The sequence below is a fragment of the Octopus sinensis genome, linkage group LG12, assembly GCF_006345805.1.
Source record: "Octopus sinensis linkage group LG12, ASM634580v1, whole genome shotgun sequence".
NCBI classification, from domain to species: domain Eukaryota; kingdom Metazoa; phylum Mollusca; class Cephalopoda; order Octopoda; family Octopodidae; genus Octopus; species Octopus sinensis.
In genome coordinates, this window is record NC_043008.1 from 55213725 (window position 1) to 55233828 (window position 20104).

At 40.2% G+C, this 20104-nt stretch overlaps 1 protein-coding gene and 1 long non-coding RNA gene across 11 annotated transcripts in view; both read left to right on the plus strand.

Moving 5' to 3' along the window:
• Positions 1-20104, plus strand: part of LOC115218121 (keratin, type II cytoskeletal 1) — a 220083-nt gene that overhangs the window by 101612 nt on the left and 98367 nt on the right. The window lies entirely within an intron of this gene.
• On the plus strand, positions 12073-17249 carry LOC118765643. Its single transcript, XR_005001508.1, has 3 exons — positions 12073-12186; positions 14035-14041; positions 17239-17249. It is a non-coding gene; the product is annotated as an uncharacterized LOC118765643 (long non-coding RNA).

Genomic DNA, 20104 nt, shown 5'->3' on the forward strand with positions numbered 1-20104 from the left:
GTGACATAAGAGTCAATGCCCTTACTCAACTGTGACATAGGAGTCAATGCCCTTACTCAAGTGTGACATAGGAGTCAATGCCCTTACTCAAGTGTGACATAGGAGTCAATGAATGCCCTTACTCAAGTGTGATGTAGGAGTCGATGCCCTTACTCAAGTGTGATGTAGGAGTCGATGCACTTACTCAACTATAACGTAGGGGTTGATGCCCTTTCTCAACTGTGACACAGGTCAATGTCCTTACTCAACTTTGAACTAGGGGTTAATGTCCCTATATCAGACAAAATGCTTGGTGGCATTTTGCTCCAGCTTCTTATGTTCTGAGTTCAAATACTGTTGAAGTTGGCTTTGCCTTTCATCCTTTCAGGATTGATAAAATAAGTACCAGCTGAGTACTATTGACAATTTAATTGACTAACCTTCTACCACGAAACTTCAGGCCTTGTATCAATATTAGAAAGCATCATCATTATTATTATCATTATTATTGGTGATCTCATCAAGATAAACAGTGCATGACCTTGCAGGTGGGAGCCCAGTTAGAAGGTACTGCATCAAGGCAAAGCCAGCGCCCGCTACTGCATCAGGGCAAAGCCAGTGCCTGGTACTGCATTAGAGCAAAGCCAGTACCTGGTACTGCATTAGAGCAAAGCCAGAGCCTGGTACTGCATCAGGGCAAAGCCAGCGCCTCGTACTGCATCAGGGCAAAGCCAGTGCCTGGTACTGCATCAGGGCAAAGCCAGCGCCTCGTACTGCATCAGAGCAAAGCCAGAGCCTCGTACTGCATCAGGGCAAAGCCAGTGCCTGATACTGCATCAGGGCAAAGCCAGCGCTTGGTACTGCATCAGGGCAAAGCCAGTGCTTGGTACTGCATCAAGGCAAAGCCAGCGCCCGCTACTGCATCAGGGCAAAGCCAGTGCCTGGTACTGCATTAGAGCAAAGCCAGTACCTGGTACTGCATTAGAGCAAAGCCAGAGCCTGGTACTGCATCAGGGCAAAGCCAGCGCCTCGTACTGCATCAGGGCAAAGCCAGTGCCTGGTACTGCATCAGGGCAAAGCCAGCGCCTCGTACTGCATCAGAGCAAAGCCAGAGCCTCGTACTGCATCAGGGCAAAGCCAGTGCCTGGTACTGCATCAGGGCAATTATTATTATTATTATTAGAGACGCACTGGCCAAGTGTAGAATGGAATGAAGCTACCTTTGGTGAAGGGTCTCATTAATTTGTATCCCTTACAGCCATTTTTGTGTTGAGCTAGAAACTTTTTTTTATGTGACTTGCAAAGAGAGGCTTTTACAAATGAAGCATGTGGCTGAGATACTACTGCTGCTGCTACTACTACTACTACTACTACTACTACTACTACTACTACTACAAAGTCTGCTACTAACACCATCACCACTACATCTATTAACATTGTGAGTCATGTTTACTAATATTGATATTTTAGTCTTGGAACCGTATTTCTTTCCTGTTCTGTTCAGATTATTGACAAAAGATTTTTTTTACTGACTTTATTGCTTTGTATTTGCATTCATATATCTTATGCCTACATGTAGGATGTGTTAATACACACACACACACACGCACACACTTTCAACATTTCACACCCAAACCTACATGATCATCATGGTCACCAATGGCAACATCATCATCATCATCGTCGTCGTTTAACGTCCGCTTTCCATGCTAGCATGGGTTGGACGGTTCAACTGGGCTCTGGGAAGCCCGAAGGCTGCACCAGGCCAATCAGATCTGGCAGTGTTTCTACAGCTGGATGCCCTTCCTAACGCCAACCACTCCGTGAGTGTAGTGAGTACTTTTTACGTGCCACCGACACAGGTGCCAGACGAGGCTGGCGAACGGCCATGCTCGGATGGTGCTTTTTACGTGCCACCGGCACGGAGGCCAGGCAAGGCTGGCAACGGCCACAATCAGATGGTGTTTGTTACGTGCCACCAGTACGGAGGCCAGTCGATGTGGTGCTGGCTACGGCCATGTTCGGATGGTTCTCTTATGGCAACAAATGCCTTAAATCATGTTCTTTTGCCACCTTGAGTTTGCTTTTGTGTAGACTTTGTCTTCAAAACTTCATCCGTAAGAGTTGAGCCCAGGGAGAAAAAAAAATTAATGATTTCTGCCTCTGTGGTTGGATGCAAGAACAGACAGATTTCTTCAAGGGTCTTGATTTAAATGACGTCCCCCAGACAACCTTAATTCAGTTACAGGAACCCATTCTTTGTCAGCATCTTTAGCACCTTGACCCCTTTTGTAGCCTCTTCCACATTCTTGACCCTGTCCACAACAATGACCTCTACTACTGAAACTACCTCTAAAACCTCTGCTACCAGCTGAAGCTGCATCCATCATTGGTGGTCTGTAAGAAAGACTGTAACTTAGTAGTTCAGCAAAAGTGACCGACAGAATAAGTACCAGGCTTAAAGAATACATGTACTGGGGTTGATTCATCCAACTAAAAACTCTTTGAGGTGGTGCCCCAGCATGGCCACAATCAAATGACTGAAACAAGTTAAAGATAAGAGGATGTGCATATATATATGCACATACGTATAAATATACATATCTGTAATCATTGGGGCTCAGGTGGAATTGGTTGAGGCAGCTTCATCTGCAGTTAGATTCCCTTCCTGTCACCAGCCATCACCTGTTTCCAATTAAGGTAATTTTCTCATAATTAGACATGTTTTTCCTGGAAGATGAGCATGGTTGTATGACAATGATGCTCATTTACAACCATCACGTAATGTTTTGACAAGGACACATACACACACACACACACACACACATGACAACGTTCTTTCTATTTCTGACCACCAAATCCATTCACAAGCCTTTGTTCATCCCGGGGACATCTAATATGCCCGTGTGCCTTTTATGCCATCAAGTAATACACACACACAGCACGAAATACAGATGTGAAATGATGATTTCTAATATACTATCACTCACAAACAAGTATGGCCTTGTAGCATGTACCATGCTTTTGTTAGTTGTTATAGGGGCCTATGTAGTTGTGAGCCGACTTAGATACCTTCTAGGCTCAACCCAGCAGAACATGGAGTATGTGACAAGTGGAGGGAGAAAGGACTATGCCAGCGAAATAGACTGGACTATAGTGTTTTTATTGAAGGAAGCAACGCATTGCCTGGTCTGGTCCAGAAATTGAACTTACCACCTTACACTCTTAAACCTAACACCTTAACCACAAAGCCATATGATTTCTATAGGTTCACAGAGAGAATAAGATGAAAAATGGTTTGCTTTTGACAAAATATTCCTTACATTATTTAGTTACAAGACTAAGTTCTAACTACAGTTGCTGAAACCTTCTTTACATTTTGTGATTCTGGGGCCGGATAAGATAAGTACTTGGTATTTATTGTTAACACATTGATCACATTCCAAAGTGTGTGTGTGTGTGAATCTTACTATCCCATAGCTTAGCTTGAGTTGGCATTATGATCAGTTGCTCTATGCTTTCAAAATCTTGTGGAATAAAAATGATCTTACCTGAAAAACCGGTATGGATTGGTGACACAAACTGCAATACCTATAAAATCCTGCCCCAAATATATTGTCATCTACCCCATGCAAGCTCAGAAACACAGGCATTAACCCTTTCATTACCAACCCGGGCAAAACCGGCTCTGGCTCTGTAGTACAAATGTCTTGTTTTCATAAGTTTTGAATTAAAATCTTCCACCAAACCTTAGTCACAATTTATGTTCCTAACACTAGCTGAATGATAACGAAGTTATTTTACTAAATTCTTTGTTATATTTAAAGTAATTGAAAGAAACACAGAGCATCTCAAAATAAGTACGGTAATGAAAGGGTTAAATGAACAAGTGAAGATCACAACGAGGGACTTCTTGCACTTAAACACTTCCTTCACCATTGGCCTGACCCCTCAACCTGACACCTCCACACTTCTTCATCTGACTGAACTTGTCCTCACCCTCAACTGCTTCTCATTCATGGGGGAGTTTTACCAACAGATCTTGTGAGTGGCCATAGGGACAAGAATGGGGCCCCAACTATGCGAACCTTTTCATTGGCTATGTTGAGGCCCAAATATTCTTACAATTCACTAGTTCCACTCCCAAGCTATATGGCCATTATATTGATGACTGTATCTGCACGACCTCACTCTCCCGTGAACAACTAGACTCCTTCCTCTCCTTTGTCCAATTCTACCATCCTTCCCTCGAATTCTCCTTATGCCAGGGACAAGCATAAGTATCTTACTAAATGGCTACCTCACATTTATATAAGTTTGAGAATATCTGGGAAAAGAATGTATGGATGTATGTTTGTGTGTGTGTTTTATTTGTTTCAGTAATTTGACTGTGGCCATGCTGGGGCACTGCTTTGAAGTGTTGTTTTAGTTGAACAAATCGATCCTAGGACTTACTTTTTTGAAACCTAGTTCTTATTTTATCAGTCTCTTTTGCTGAGCCACTAAGTTATAGGGACGTTAACACACAATCACCAGTTACCAAGTAGTAGAGGGGGACAGACACTGATACACACACACACTCACTCACACACATATATACGATGGGCTTCCTTCAGTTTCCATCTACCAAATCCACTCATAAGGCCTTCAGCCCAAGGCTATAGTAGAAAACACTTGCTCAAGGTACCACACAGTGTGATTGAACCTCGAACCAAGTGTGTGTGTGTGTATACACACACATACACACTCACACACAGCATTCTCACATACATACACATGCTTGTGCACCTTAGTTCGTTGGGATCACCTTTCATTCAACTTTTTTTGTCATCTCACCATGTTAGTCTGCTGAATTCTACAGAGATTTTCTCTCTCTGTACACATACATATATATGGTTTCTTTTGGTTGCTCACATCCAAACATTGATCATATTTGTAGCTCAGTTCTTCAGCTGACATTCAACTAATTGCTACTACCAGTAATCACCATTTCTGACCCTTCCTTCATTAATAACTGTGGTGTCCATTTAGTTCAATGCAGTTCTCATGCAAGTTGTATTTGTATCTATTTTATCTGATCCGATCTCTCTGTCCTACTTGTAATTGACCCAGACATGTGTATTTAGTTGTCTTAGAGAATTTTCCTTTCTAGATGTATATCTCTTTCATCCTATTATATTTATAACATTAACATAGCCATGTATTTTGTAACTTGAGCTTGTTTGTGTAATTACATGTAAGCTTATGTATATTTGCACACTTTTTTTGCGATCCCTTGCTTGATTGATTACATATTTTATATGTTTGAATTGGTTATTATGCAAGTTTCAACAAAGAAAACTAATAGATTTTTTTTAATGGATATAATTTTAGCAATAAGAGGATATAGGATATCAGCAACCTTTATTGTCTCAGTCTCAGTAAAGAACAATAGACACCATATAAAAACATATAAGTAACAAAGGGTAACAGAGCATTTAGTCTTGAAATAATATCATCTAAATTTTTCCCATTCCTTTGCTCATATGTGAAGCCTAGCATAGAAGTTCTCTCTTGCACATCATTCTATACTGTATACTATTAGGCGTATTGTATACTATATTGTATACTAATAGGGGTAGGAGTGGCTGTGTGGTAAGTAGCTTGCTTATGAACCACATGGTTCCGGGTTCAGTCCCACTGCGTGGCACCTTGGGCAAGTGTCTTCTACTCTAGCCTCGGGCCGACCAAAGCCTTGTGAATGGATTTGGTAGACAGAAACTGAAAGAAGCCCGTCATATATATGCATATATATATGTGTGTGTATATGTTTGTGTGTCTGTGTTTGTCCCCCAACATCACTTGACAACCGATGCTGGTGTGTTTACGTCCCCGTAACTTAGCGATTCAACAAAAGAGACCGATAGAATAAGTACTAGGCTTCCAAAGAATAAGTCCTGGAGTCGATTTGCTCGACTAAAGGCGGTGCTCCAGCATGGCCAAAGTCAAATGACTGAAACAAGTAAAAGAGTAAAGAGAGTATTGCCATGATTTCTAGAGGAAGTGCAGCTTTCGGTTCATCTAGTGTGAACAGTTTGTGGCACCTTGGGCAAGTGTCTTCTACTATAGCCTCGGGCCGACCAAAGCCTTGTGAGTGGATTTGGTAGACAGAAACTGAAAGAAGCCTGTCGTATATATATATATATATATATATATGTATGTATGTGTTTGTGTGTCTGTGTTTGTCCCCCTAGCATTGCTTGACAACCGATGCTGGTGTGTTTATGTCCCCGTTACTTAGCGGTTCGGCAAAAAAGACCGATAGAATAAGTACTGGGCTTACAAAAGAATAAGTCCCGGGGTCGAGTTGCTCGGTTAAAGGTGGTGCTCCAGCATGGCCGCAGTCAAATGACTGAAACGAGCAAAAGAGAGAGTATACCTGCGGGATTGATAATGGCTATTAAAACAATTCAGAAAAATACGAAAATAGCTTGGATATCTCAAGTAAGTAAAACAATTATGTAAACACTTTATAGTCAGGAATTAAATGTCATTATTCCAGATTTTTCAGGCGGCAAGATGTAGATAACATGCTTAGTGGCATTTCTTTTAGCTTTACATTCTGACTTCAAATACTGCCAAAGTCAACTTTGCTTTTCATCCTTTTGGGGATAATAAAATTTTGAGGGGGTTGATGTAATCGACCAGCCTCCTCCACCAAATTTTCAGTCCTTATGCCTAGAGTAGAAAGAATTATTTCAGATTTCTCTTGTTAATGTCTGAACAATGTAATTTTTTGAAGTTACTACAATCATCTTCATCATCATCATTTAACATGAGCATCATAAAAAAATCAATAATCTTTATAAATTTTAACTTAGCTCAAATATATTTGTGACGTATTTTTCCCTTCTACATGAGTTAAATTAATTTCTTATCATTGCTTCTTGCCAATACTTAATGATCATAATAATAATAATAATTGAGAAAGAAAACAAACTATGCTAGATCATAGACATAGCAACAAGATATGCGATAAGGAAGAAAGAAAAGTCAAGAGATATGACAGGTTAGCTTGGGAAGTTAAGCAGTTGTGGTCGATGAAAAAAGGTAGCAGTCAGAGCCCTGGGGACAGTGAGCAAAAATCTCGAGAAGTACGTGGAACAAATAGGGGCTGCAATAAGGGTGGAGCACTTGAAGAAAACAGCACTGCTTAGAACTGCTTGAATACTCCAGAAGGTGCTTGAAAAATAAGAGGTGTTACCTTAGTTTAATGGTAGTGAACAGCAGACACTGTAGTACATCTCCAGCGTTAGAAGCTGTACAAAGGCAACAAAAACAACAATAATAATAATTATTATTATAATATATTGAAATGAGTTTTCAATTTGCACTACTTTCAAATATATTTATATTTGTTTTCAGTCGGCAATTTTTGTAAGCATAGTTTTTTTGTGATAAGAAGTGTTTCCTTTTTTACAACATGTCATAACAGCTTCAAAAAATTATGCTGTTCAACAACTAAAAAGAGAAATCTTTAATAATGACATTTAAGCATTTACATATTTATTTAACTTAACTTGGAATACTAAAATGTATTTTTGTATTTTCCCAAATTGTTTTGGTATGATTATCAGTCTCACAGATGTGTGTACTAAAAACCAAAGGTTGCTCATTTCTTCAATAACATCCATGGAAGTTTTTACTCTGACTTATTGAAACAATCAATACATGTCATGTATCAATTGTGAAGTCTGTTCAATTCTAGAAGGACACTGTACCACACGAGTACATGCAGTGTTATTGTTTGTCCACCCTCATCAAAGGAATATGTGCCTATTACATCAAAGTTTTCCACACAGCATCCCACTTTTATGCATTCACAGAAATCGAAATCAAATTCGATGACTGGCATCCGTACTAGTGGAGCACTAAGAGCACCACCCGAGCATGATCATTGCCAGAGCGGCTAACTGGCACCATTCAAGCGTGATCGTCACCAGCATTGCCTTACTGGCACTTGTGCCAGTGTGCAGGTGGCACATAAAAGAAAACACCATTTGGGCATGGCCGTTGCCAGTACTGGCTGACTGGCCCTTATGCTGGTGGCACATAAAAGTACCCACTACACTCATGGAGTGGTTGGCGTTAGGAAGGGCATCCAGCTGTAGAAACACCGCCAGATCTGACTGGCCTGGTACAGCCTTCCAGCTTCCCAGACCTCAGTTAAACCGTCCAATCCATGCTAGCATTGAAAGCGGACGTTGATGATGATGATGATGGGTAAAGTGATGCTCATGAATTTGTCTTGGATTGATGTCCTACCAACAGCAGATGTTTTTGCAGTTTTAGACAAGGATGCAAATGAGAAAGAACTGGAAGTGCATTGTGAACAGCAGTGTATAACAACATCCAATAGTTATGTCGACACAAGCAATATGGTGATGAAACAACATTCATGTGTGGCTATCACAATAGTTAGATAATAATCGCATCCATAGTTTCATGATACTACATGTTTTTGACATTCTTTGCAAAAATGGATATCACACGCTTCATATATTTCTTTACAAATAATATATACATGTGTGTGTGTATGCAGCCAGTGTCTTACATATAGAGGATGTAAAATTGTATTGCCTTTCTTTTATTTCTCTCTTGTCATTTTTGGTCGAATGAAGGATTTTGTTTGAAACATTAGCTACATAATTCCCCAAGATAATTTCATGGAAAATCTATATATGTCAGAAATAATTTCTTTTAGAATTGTTAGCATGCCAGACAACAAGCTTAACAGCCTTTCTTCTTGTTCCTTACATTCTGAGTTCAAATTCCACTGAGACCGACTTTGTCTTTCATCTTTTTGGGGGTCGATAAAATTAAGTACCAGTTGAGCTCTGAGGTTTATGCAATTCATTTGCTCCATGTCCTTAGAAGGAGCAATTGATATTCTTTACTCTAGGCACAAGGCCCAAAATTTTGGGGGAGGGAGCCAGTTGATTAGATCAACCCCAGTTGATTAGATCGACCCCAAAGTCCATCCCCTCCTCACCGTGGTGGGGATGCTGGCAACGGGTAGTGTCAAAGCTATGCCGTCAGGAACTTCGGTTCATGGTAGGATTGGTCTGACACCGAGTGGTATTAGGGCCACAACCCGGCAGACGAGGCTCTGGTGAAAATCCTCGGAGTGTCTGTTTCGGCAACCGGCAGCTCCTCGGTTGTTCTGTCCCTGCGTCTGCGGACAATCTGCGGCAAACAGGATGCCTCTACATGCAGGATTGTTGGGGACCGCTTGTGAAATCCACATTTTCCCACGAGACTTCTTCCAAGGAAGAAGCCAACTCAATCCGCCCAGGGTGAATGTTGCCACAAGTACAAGTAAGTACACAACTGGTACTTAATTTATCAACCCCAAAAGGATGAAAGGCAAAGTTGACCTCAGTGGAACTTGAACACAGAACATAAAGTTTTCGCCCTGCGTGCTAACGTATCTGGCAGCTCACCACTTTGAATTATTATTGACATTACAACAGCTTTTCTATTTATTGTGTTATTTTATTGCTCAACTGAGCAACAATCTCATATGCCATATGTATGTATTTGTATTAGGTCATATTGGTTGAACAATATGTAACATGTTGTACACAGCAGTATAATTCATGTATTGATTATATGTGTGTGTGTGTTATACAAGGCCTGATATTTTGATTATACATTTTTATCTGGCTGGGTCTTTATTTCTTTTTTTTTTTTTATATGCCAAGCAAACCTATTATTTGACATTTTATTTCTGGTTTCGATCACTACATTCTTCTGGATATATCTATTCCTAGTTATTTTGTTGTTTCTTTTTTTTTGTTTTTTTTTTTCTCTTTTTTGTTTTTTTCGGTAGGGTGGTGAGATAACTTCACTTGTTCTTTTAGAAGAAATGCTGTTATCTGCTTCCATTCGAAGCAAGCTGTATGTTTTGTTCATAAAAGCATTGCTGTTTTTGGAACTTGTGTGTGTATGTGTGCGAGGATTTCTAGGTTTGGGCATAAAAAGAAGTGTTTGCTTTCTTTTGATTTGAGTATTTCCCTTCGATATTGCTTTCATTAAGGATTCAGCGACATATTTTTATTTTCTTACCGTCTTTATTTATCTTGGTAGGTTTGTTTAGATGGTTTTTCTTTTTTATTACAATGTGTTGTCATTTTTGGTTTTAGATTGTATTCACTGTGTGTGTGTGTGTGTGTGTGTGTGTGTGTATACATATGTTAATGTGTGTGTACATGTTTGAATGTATGTGCGTATATGTGTGTTTGTGTGCATGTCAGTTGTGTGTATATCCATATGTGAGTTTGTGTATGCATGTATGTGTGTGTATATATGTGTGTGTGTATGTATCTATGTGTACAAGTGAGTATGTGTTTATGTACCTGTCAGTGTGTGTATGTGTGTATATGTATGTGAGCCTGTGGGTTTGTGCATATAGGTGTGTGTTTGTGAGTGACAGAGAGAGAGACGGACTATCTGTAGAAGAAATTGATTGAGCTTGAAAATGTTGCTATCAGTTTCCAGAATGCCAACAATGTTCCAGTTGTTATTATTATTATTATCATTATTATTATTATTATTATTATTATTATTATTATCATTATTATTATTATTATTATTATTTCTGCTGGGATCGACTTTGCTTTCATCCTTTTGAGGTCGATGAAATAAGAAACCAGTCAAGCACTGGGGTCAATATAATCAGCTATAACCCCACCCCACCCACCACCAAATTCCAGGTCTTGTGCCTATATTCTTTCTTTTATTCTTTGACTTGTTTCAGTCATTTGACTGCGGCCATGCTGGAGCAGCGCCTTTAGTCGAGCAAATCAACTCCAGGACTCATTCTTTGTAAGCTTAGTACTTATTCTGTTGGCCTCTTTTTGCCAAACCACTATGTTACTGGGACATAAACACACCAGCATCAGTTGTCAAGCGAGGGGACAAACACAGACACACAGACATATATACACACACACATACATCATCATCATCATCGTTTAACGTCCGTTCTCCATGCTAGCATGGGTTGGACGGTACATACATATATACATATATATATATATGTGTGTGTGTGTATATGTATATATATATATATATGTATATATACATGTATATGTATATATATATATATATATATGTATATACGACGGACTTCAGTTTCCATCTACCAAATCCACTCACAAAGCTTTGGTCGGCCCAAGGCTATAGTAGAAGATACTTGCCCAAGGTGCCAGGATTATTATTATTATTATTATTATGGCCGTCAGCCTGGCAAACCTCACTTGACCTCATTCCGTGGGTTTCATAAAGAAAAATACATTATATGTGTATTTACGCCCTTCAGGTTTGTACCATCATGGACAACAGGTTAATTGCTGTCGAGGAGTGGTGCGTTTATTATCCTGTTTTGTGGGACAGGTCAATTGATTTTGTTTTTCAATCATAGTTGTTTGTGTTTTCTCCGCCAACAAGGTGACACTCATATGTGAGAGAGGCAGAGAGAGTGAGAAGCATCACCAAATGTCAAAAAACTAAAAAACAAAAAAACAAAATAAAACAGACAACAGCTGTATTTTTGTTGAAAAAAAAAAAGACAGCAGGTCCAATTTTTTTCAAGACAGGTCTCTTAGAAGATCTTCAGGAAAACAACAGTTCCGTTTTCGACAACATTTTTCAAAATAAAAACAGCAATTTCAAAAATGTAAACAAGGAGAGCCCTTTCGTGAGTGAAGCAATGGACAATGCGAGTACAAGTAACAACAACATTGGCAGCACCATCAACAACTACTACAACAACAACGGGAGTAACAAAAACAACAACAACAATAATGAAAACAATGAAGGGGCTGAGAAACAAACCAGTGCAATGGCTTGGAATAGCTCTTCTAAACTTTCTTTTGCTGGAGCCGCCAAGTTGTATCTTCAGAGACATACGGGGTGCCCAGGGCGTAGTGGGCGCGAACAAAATGGCTCCACACCCAGGACGCCGTGGAGTCGCGCGGCCTGGCTCCTCCTCGCATGGGGTCGGTCGTCGCGCACCGCGACGCACGGCTGACATTCCAGCGGCAGCGAACGGTCGACTCGGAATTGGTACGGACTGGGGGAATCCAACTGTCTAATTAAAACAGAGCATCGCGTAGCCGGCCGAGCCGCACAGACGCGATGTGATTTCTGCCCAATGCTCTGAATGTCAAAGTGAAGAAATACAAGAGGAACTTAAAAATGCCAGACAGCTAGTTGAGAGAGATGGAATAGCTGTAAGGCTAAACACCCTACCAGAGACAATCCAGGATATGATACACCACACAGTGACATGCCGTACAATTGGATTACAATCAAGGAGGGTAGAAAGAGCCACAGAGGCCCAAATGCAAAAAGCTTTTGGTTCTGCCTGGAATCTAAAGGAATATATATAGAGAGGAAGGGGCTATGGAATGGTGGATGTTAGATTTCCCACCGAGGATGAAGCAAAATATCACTCTCTGAATCCCCTCAAAAGTGAGGAGTTAGCATTAGTTCCTTTCTACTGCAGCCAGAGACTGGCCAAAATCATCATTCAACAGGTACCGTCAGAAATTGCCATTCCTTGGCTAATTGTTACAGTGATGATAGACATCAAAGAAAACTCGAAAACCCTCAAAGCCTATCAGATCAAAGAGGAGAACTGGTCCAGGATGACCATAAAACTCCTCATCCAAACCACCCAAAAGAATGTGGATCTCATTCCAGACCAGATACTTCTTCCTGGAAGCAGCATAATTATAGTCAGAGTAGATGGAAGGAAAATAAAGTGCCACACTTGCTTTTCAACTAATCATTTAAAAGCCTTCTGCCCTCAACTGAAGGGAAAAGAGACTTGGGCCAACTCTCCTCCCTTCTCTAGCAACGGCCACCAGAACTCGAGGGACCACAGCAGCAGCACCATCACCATCAGCAGATTCAACCATGGCAGCCTCAACACCAACAACCATACCAACACCGAGTTTCCCCAAACACATCTCAGTGCCCCAGAGTTTCCACTTCCCAATGTGGAGCAGGTGGACATCACAGGTGGAGAGTCAGACCGTGATGAGGAGTGGAAGTTGAAAACTAAAAAATGGAAAAGTAACGAAAAGAAAAACAAACATATGGACAGAAGTAGAAAGAAAAAATCAAACCAACAAAAACAAATATTAGAAAATTACTATTTTTAAGTCTCACGAGAGATATTCAGCAACAGTATTTTGGAGTAAAGATTGTTTGCCAACATAACATGGCAGTCATTATTTAGGCTGAATGTTACTGTAATTTAGCCCCAGGAGACGATGTCAGCAACCTTCGTCCTAAACCAGGACTGCCATGTTATGTTGGCAAACAATCTTTAGTCCAAAAACAAACACAGCATTGGTATCACCAACTCTAACACCTGAAACACAAGCTGTCCCACACACAACAACAACAACAATCACAGTGACAACTACCACCACCACCACCACAACTACAACAGCAACAAACACAAATTAAAGAGACTAATATTACAGACTACATGGCAATAGGCAATTAATTAATGAATAAGCAATGAATTAATGAAGTACATAATAACACCCACAAACATTACTCTAGAAAGCTTCGTTGCACCCACAAACTCCCTACTGGCACACATACAAATCATTCAAACAACACAAGACACATACACACACTTAAAAACCCAATTCCCACAAAAAATCAGGGAATTTCAAGAAAATATCACCAGGAGAACTCTTGGTGATTTTCTGTTGGAAACACCCCAAGCCAACAGGAGGGATGGGCAATCCGCCCCTCCAAACAAAACCAAGTAAATTTTCCTTTTCTTTTCTTTTTCCGACAACATGGTCGTGTATGGAATAGGCAGCATGAATGTATGTGGCCTGGGGTCGCCTGCTCAATGACCCCCAGGGCACTGAATGTTGACGTAGTGGCCATTAGTGAAACCAGAATTTCTAACTCCTGAGATTTGTAACCTATTTTCAGTTACTATGAGGTATACACATCCCCAAGCTGTTTGGGAGCAGGAGATAGAGCTGTCGTGATGATATAGAAAAATCTGGATCCTGCAATAACATCATCATCATCATCATCATCATCGTTTAACGTCCGTTTTCCGTGCTAGCACGGGTTGGACGGTTCGACCGGGGTCTGGGAAGCCAGGGGCTGCTCCAGGCTCCAGTCTGATCTGGCAGAGTTTCTACGGCTGGATGCCCTTCCTAACGCCAACCACTCCGCGAGTGTAGTGGGTGCTTTTTACGTGCCACCTGCACAGGTGCCAGGTGGGGTCCAGCATTGGCCACGATCGGTTGGAGCTTTTAACATGCCAGCGGCACGGAAGCCAGCCAAGGCGGCGCTGGCAACGTTCGGATGGTCTTTTTATGTGCCACCGGCACAGGAGCCAGTTTGAGCGGCGCTGGCATCAGTTCTACAATGGAGAATTGAAGGAAGGAAATAAAGTACTGCAGAAGAATGATGGAAGATTGAGTGTTCCAAGAGGAGTTGTTGGGAAAGGCTTGAGAGAACCTCGATATTTGTGCACATTTATATTTATAAAATATCTACAAGAAGTAATGCTCTTTAAAGAAAAAATTTGAAAATAAATTCAACCATACAGGAAACAAATATAAATATAAAAAATAGCTAAAACCACAGGACAAAAAAATTATTTCGTGACAAGAAACTGGGACAGTACTGATTTAAACATTTATAGATAAGAAAAGCAAGCAATAATACACAAATACAAACAAACTTTATTGAGCATAAAATGTTCAAGGTAATTTCATGAACATTATATCCCATCAAAAATACATTTAGACAAGGAAAGAAACCAGTCAGGGATAAAAATGTGACAGTAGTGTGTCACCAATGAAACCATTATGCAAACTTTTACTGTTCAGTATTTGATTGTTGATTTTTGTTGCCAAGGTGCAGGAGTGGCTGTGTGGTGAGTAGCTTGTTTACCAACCACATTGTTCCGGGTTCAGTCCCACTGCATGGCACCTTGGGCAAGTGTCTTCTACTATAGCCTCGGGCCTACCAAAGCCTTGTGAGTGGATTTGGTAGATAGAAACTGAAAGAAGCCCGTCGTATATATGTGTATATATATATGTGTGTGTTTGTCCCCCTAGCATTGCTTGACGACCGATGCTGGTGTGTTTATGTCCCCGTCACTTAGCGGTTCGGCAAAAGAGACCGATAGAATAAGTACTGGGCTTACAAAGAATAAGTCCCGGGGTCGAGTTGCTCGATTAAAGGCGGTGCTCCAGCATGGCCGCAGTCAAATGACTGAAACAAGTGAAAGATTAAAAAATAAGTGTAGGGTGGAATCAGCTATCAGCTATGACCCCTGTGAAAATTGCCCTACTGTTTTCTTTTGGCTGGGAAGTTTTCGTCTCTCTGTGACTATGGCAAAGTGAAGACAACTGAAAGGTGAGAAGACAAGATAGACTAGCACTTCTTTTGTCGACCAAGCCTTAGTCACTCGGCAAAAGAGAGCAATAGAATAATGATTTAAAATAAGTACTGGGGATCAATTTGTTCAACTAAACCCTTCAAATCAGTGCCCTAGTATGGCCACAATCCAATGACTTAACCCTTTAGAATTCAAATTATTCTATCCAATGAAATGCTTATTTATTCACATTGTTTTAAATTAATTATACATTACCTCATAGCTTCGAGATTTTGATGGTGTGATGGTTAATTTTACGAACAACATTGTTAATAAGGTGTGAGAGGCTAGATCTGACCAGTTTGAACATAAACAGGTAGGATATTTGGGCTGGATATGGCCAGTTTAAATGCTTAAGAAGTAAGAAAAAAAAAAGTATACTCTTTTACTTGTTTCAGTCATTTGACCATGGCTATGCTGGAGCACCGGCTTTAGTCGAGCAAATCGACCCCAGGACTTATTCTTTGTAAGCCTAGTACTTATTCTATCGAGCTTTTTTGCCGAACCACTATGTTGCGGGGACATAAATACGCCAGCATCGGTTGTCAAATGATGTTGGGGGACAAACAGACACATCAACATATACACACACATACATACATACATATATATATACATATATATATATATCCGATGGGCTTCTTTCAGTTTCCGTCTACCAAATCCACTCACAAGGCTTTGGTTGGCCCGAAACTATAGTAGAAGACACTTGCCCAAGGTGCCATGCAGTGGGTCTGAACCTGAGACCATGTGGTTGGTAAGCAAGCTACTTACCACACAGCCACTCCTACGCCTATGCTTATTTAAAAATACAAATCACAACTGCATAAGCTATAAGAACATATCAAGCAGATTATTTACACTGTTGTAGTTCATATTCTCAGACACTTGGGCAACCAAATATATAACTTATTGTCACTTGCATACAAGCAAGTAATCTTGTCTTTCTATTTTTAGTTATTCTGACAACTTGTTCATATTTTCTCATCACACATTCATAGAGTAACAATCTTGCCTTTTGGTGCTGTTGTTGTTGTTAAGCAACAAGACGGGTAAGGGTGACTAGGTGATGGTCTAAGGCTTAGGGGCCGGAGACCCCAGACCTTGGAAAAAAAAAAAACTTTGGTCATCTTGTTGTAGTCGAGGGCTCTTCATTGATGCCCAACACCACTGGGAGGTGGCTCTCGAAGTCGCTGGAAATGGAGATCTCCAGGTCCAAATTCTTGGACGGCGCCTTTTGGTGCTGCTGTCATGTGGTCCAGGCAGTCTCAGGGGCATTCGCTGGAGAAATACATCCTTAACTTTTGATGCAAGTTTTCATTCATTCATTCTGACCTCATTATCAACTTCAACCAACCAAACTGTAGCCCTGCTGATGACAATTTTTGCCATTAATCTCTGCTTAAAAATGGAGTCATTTTCAAACTCTAATTACGTTCAAGACAAATTCAGCTTAGCTTCAAATCCTTCCATGTCATGCATTCAAAATCATGAAAGTTTGAAACCGATTTATTGAATCTGAATAAATTCTTTTTTTACACTTCTGCGCATATGCAAAACTTATTTTCGCATCACACACATACAAGCACACACACACACAGAGTAACTTACATTTCCTCCACAGACGCTAACCCCCACACAACCTCACACGTACACACCCACACAGACACATATACAAACACACTGTACACAAAACACACAGACACAACATATACATACATGCACACACACATACTTCTAACTACCAGTTAAACACCTTTCTACTAACTATTCTCCTATGCCAGGTGTAGGGAGACACAACAGATAGCCACTCCTACCAAAATTCTTACTATAAATTTTTCCTATGACCTTCAGTGACACTTGTCCAACCACACACACACACACACCACACACACACACACACACACACACACACAGAGACCTGCACGCACGCACATACACACACATATACCTCCTTCTCTTGCACTCTCCTGTCTTAGAAAGGACTTTTTCTTCACCCATTCCCTTCTGGTCATTTCAATATGTGACCGCGTGTGTATCATTGGCGATTTTCTTTCTCCGTCTTCCCTTCTTTGGACTTTTTCTATATTTCTGACGAGGAGCTCCGCTCGAAACGTGAAATCCTTTTTCTTTTCTTTCCTTTCCTGAGTGTCCAATGACACAGTACTTGTTCCATGTCCTCGCGTTATTGTTTCTTCTTGCTTGTTCTTGTTTGGATTGACTACATACATCTGTATATACTTATGTGTGTGTGTGTGCTTATGCATATGTGTGTGTGTGTGTGCTTATGCATATATGTGTTTGTGTGTGTGTGTGTGTGTATGTGTGTGTGCTTATGCATGTTTGTGTTTGTGCATATGCATGTGTGTGCATGTGCTTATGCATATGTGTGCTTATGCATATGTGTGCGTGTGCTTATGCATATGTGTGTGTGTGTTTGTGCATATGCATGTGTGTGTATGTGCATAGTTAAAAGTGCCTGTAAGCAAGCCATTGTCCTGACTTGCATTTCCTCATTTAGATCCGGTTCAAACCGTCATTGAAAGCTACAAATAAAATGAATATGGAAATGGCATAAACATTCTCAAACTGCCCTACCCGCATCCCACCCCCATTTCATTTCCAATCTTTCTTTTGGATTTTGTGGTAAGATGACACTCTATTGAAAGCAAACACTGAGGCCAATCAGTATGAACTTGAGATGTTGTACTCCCTCCCGATTTCACTCCAACAAGCTGACCTCATTTCACCCACCTCGCTTTGTGCAGCACTATTAAGGCCACTGAGGAAAAAAAACCACGTTAAGTCACAAATGAAGTCAGTTTTCTTGCACATTATGAAGCTTTATGGATTGTACTACTAATCATTATATTGATAAAAACATCAGCAAGATATCTTAAGGATGGTTAGACAGACAGATAGATTGTTTATCTTACTGATCTATATCTTCTTACAAATATTTACTAATACTTTTTATGAGCTGTGCTTTTCTTTCATGTTATTTTTCAAGTAAGACATTTTTTTATTGTCAGTTTCCCATACTGAAATCACCAAGCTACTAGGATATATTTTTACAAGAGATATCAATATCACCACTATTCAGTCGATGTCGGTGTGAAGACATAGAAAAAGAATCATACACACTGGTTACAGTTCACTTCTTTATGATAATTACTCCTTTAATTACTGATTACTTTGCTTGCTTTGTGAAATTTTTTTTATCGCATGCCCACACACATACACACACACACACACACACACACACACACCACACACACACACACATACACACATGTGGACCTTTACTGACTTTCATTCTGCAACTTATTTTCTTCTCATCTTTGTTATTTGTATGTTGTTAAGTGTGCATGTGTGCATGTCTGTCAGCATTGCTGTGTGTCTTTGAATAGCAAATATCCCAAAATTTTGAAAATTAATACAAAATGACCTTTGCTCTGCCACCTGGATCACTACTTTCAGCTATGGTCACCAAATAGTGCCAAACTAAGCTCAGAGTTTGAAGCGGTCCAATATTACTACACTAAAAATATTGCATCATTGCAGCAGATGAACCACTGGGAGAAGCTGAAAAAAACTATGACTTTGCTCCCTGAAGCAAAGATGCAAGAAATATGTAATAATTTACATATAGAAAATTCTGGAAGGGCTAGTACCTAATTTTGGCATTGAGTGTTATACAAATACTGAAACTGGATACCATTGCATTGTACCAAGGGTACCTTCCACCCCATTTAATGACAGGACCAAACACTGCAGTAGCTTAGAGTTCAAAGGCCTGCAGCTCTGTAATTGTCTGTCAAAATAATTAAACCTCCACAATGTGGATGTAGATGTTTTTGTAAAAGTAACTGGACATTCTTCGATCCTCTATACCAGGTGAGCTATTGGCTCATCTGGTTCAGACAAGGACAGCAGTGTCAAATTCCCTCATACTTCAAATAGGCCAACAACCAGGATCAAAAGCACATATAGTTGTGGTGATATGACATCACCCACCGCTCTGAAGAAATTAGCCAAACAACAAAGATGTGGCAAAGATACAAGACCACAGCGGGTGTTCCAGCATGACTGCTGCTATATGGCTAAAACAAATAAAAAAAATAAATTCTACAAAGAGATACTTGCTTAACATAGAACTGGCAACATTCATATTAACAGAGCATCAGTAATATATAAAATTGAGGAAACAAGTAAAATCTAGGTGATCACCTCAGTAGCACTTCATGCAAGAAGCTGGCTAGCAAAGTGTTTGAATAACAGTGTAAAGGTTACGTCTTTTGATAAACCAAAGAATGATTGATGATACTTCAGTCAATTATCAAAGGAATTGTTTGCCTATCCAAGGCATGTTTATCAAATAGATAAGGTATAACCTCAAAGAGTAAATAACCATATTGTTTTATATATATGTGTGTGCATGTGTTTGTGTGTGTGTATATGTATATACGGTGGTGATAGAGCCTTGAACAGAGTTTCTCACTCGAAGGGAGCTAGTTAGCAAATGGTTTGTGAGACCCATACAATCTGTGTACAAGTGTGCTGTCTGCAAGATGAGAGTTTCCAAGTACAACAATGAATTTAGTGTACAGGGCTCAATACTCAACTGCCTCAATTGAGGGTGGTGAGCTG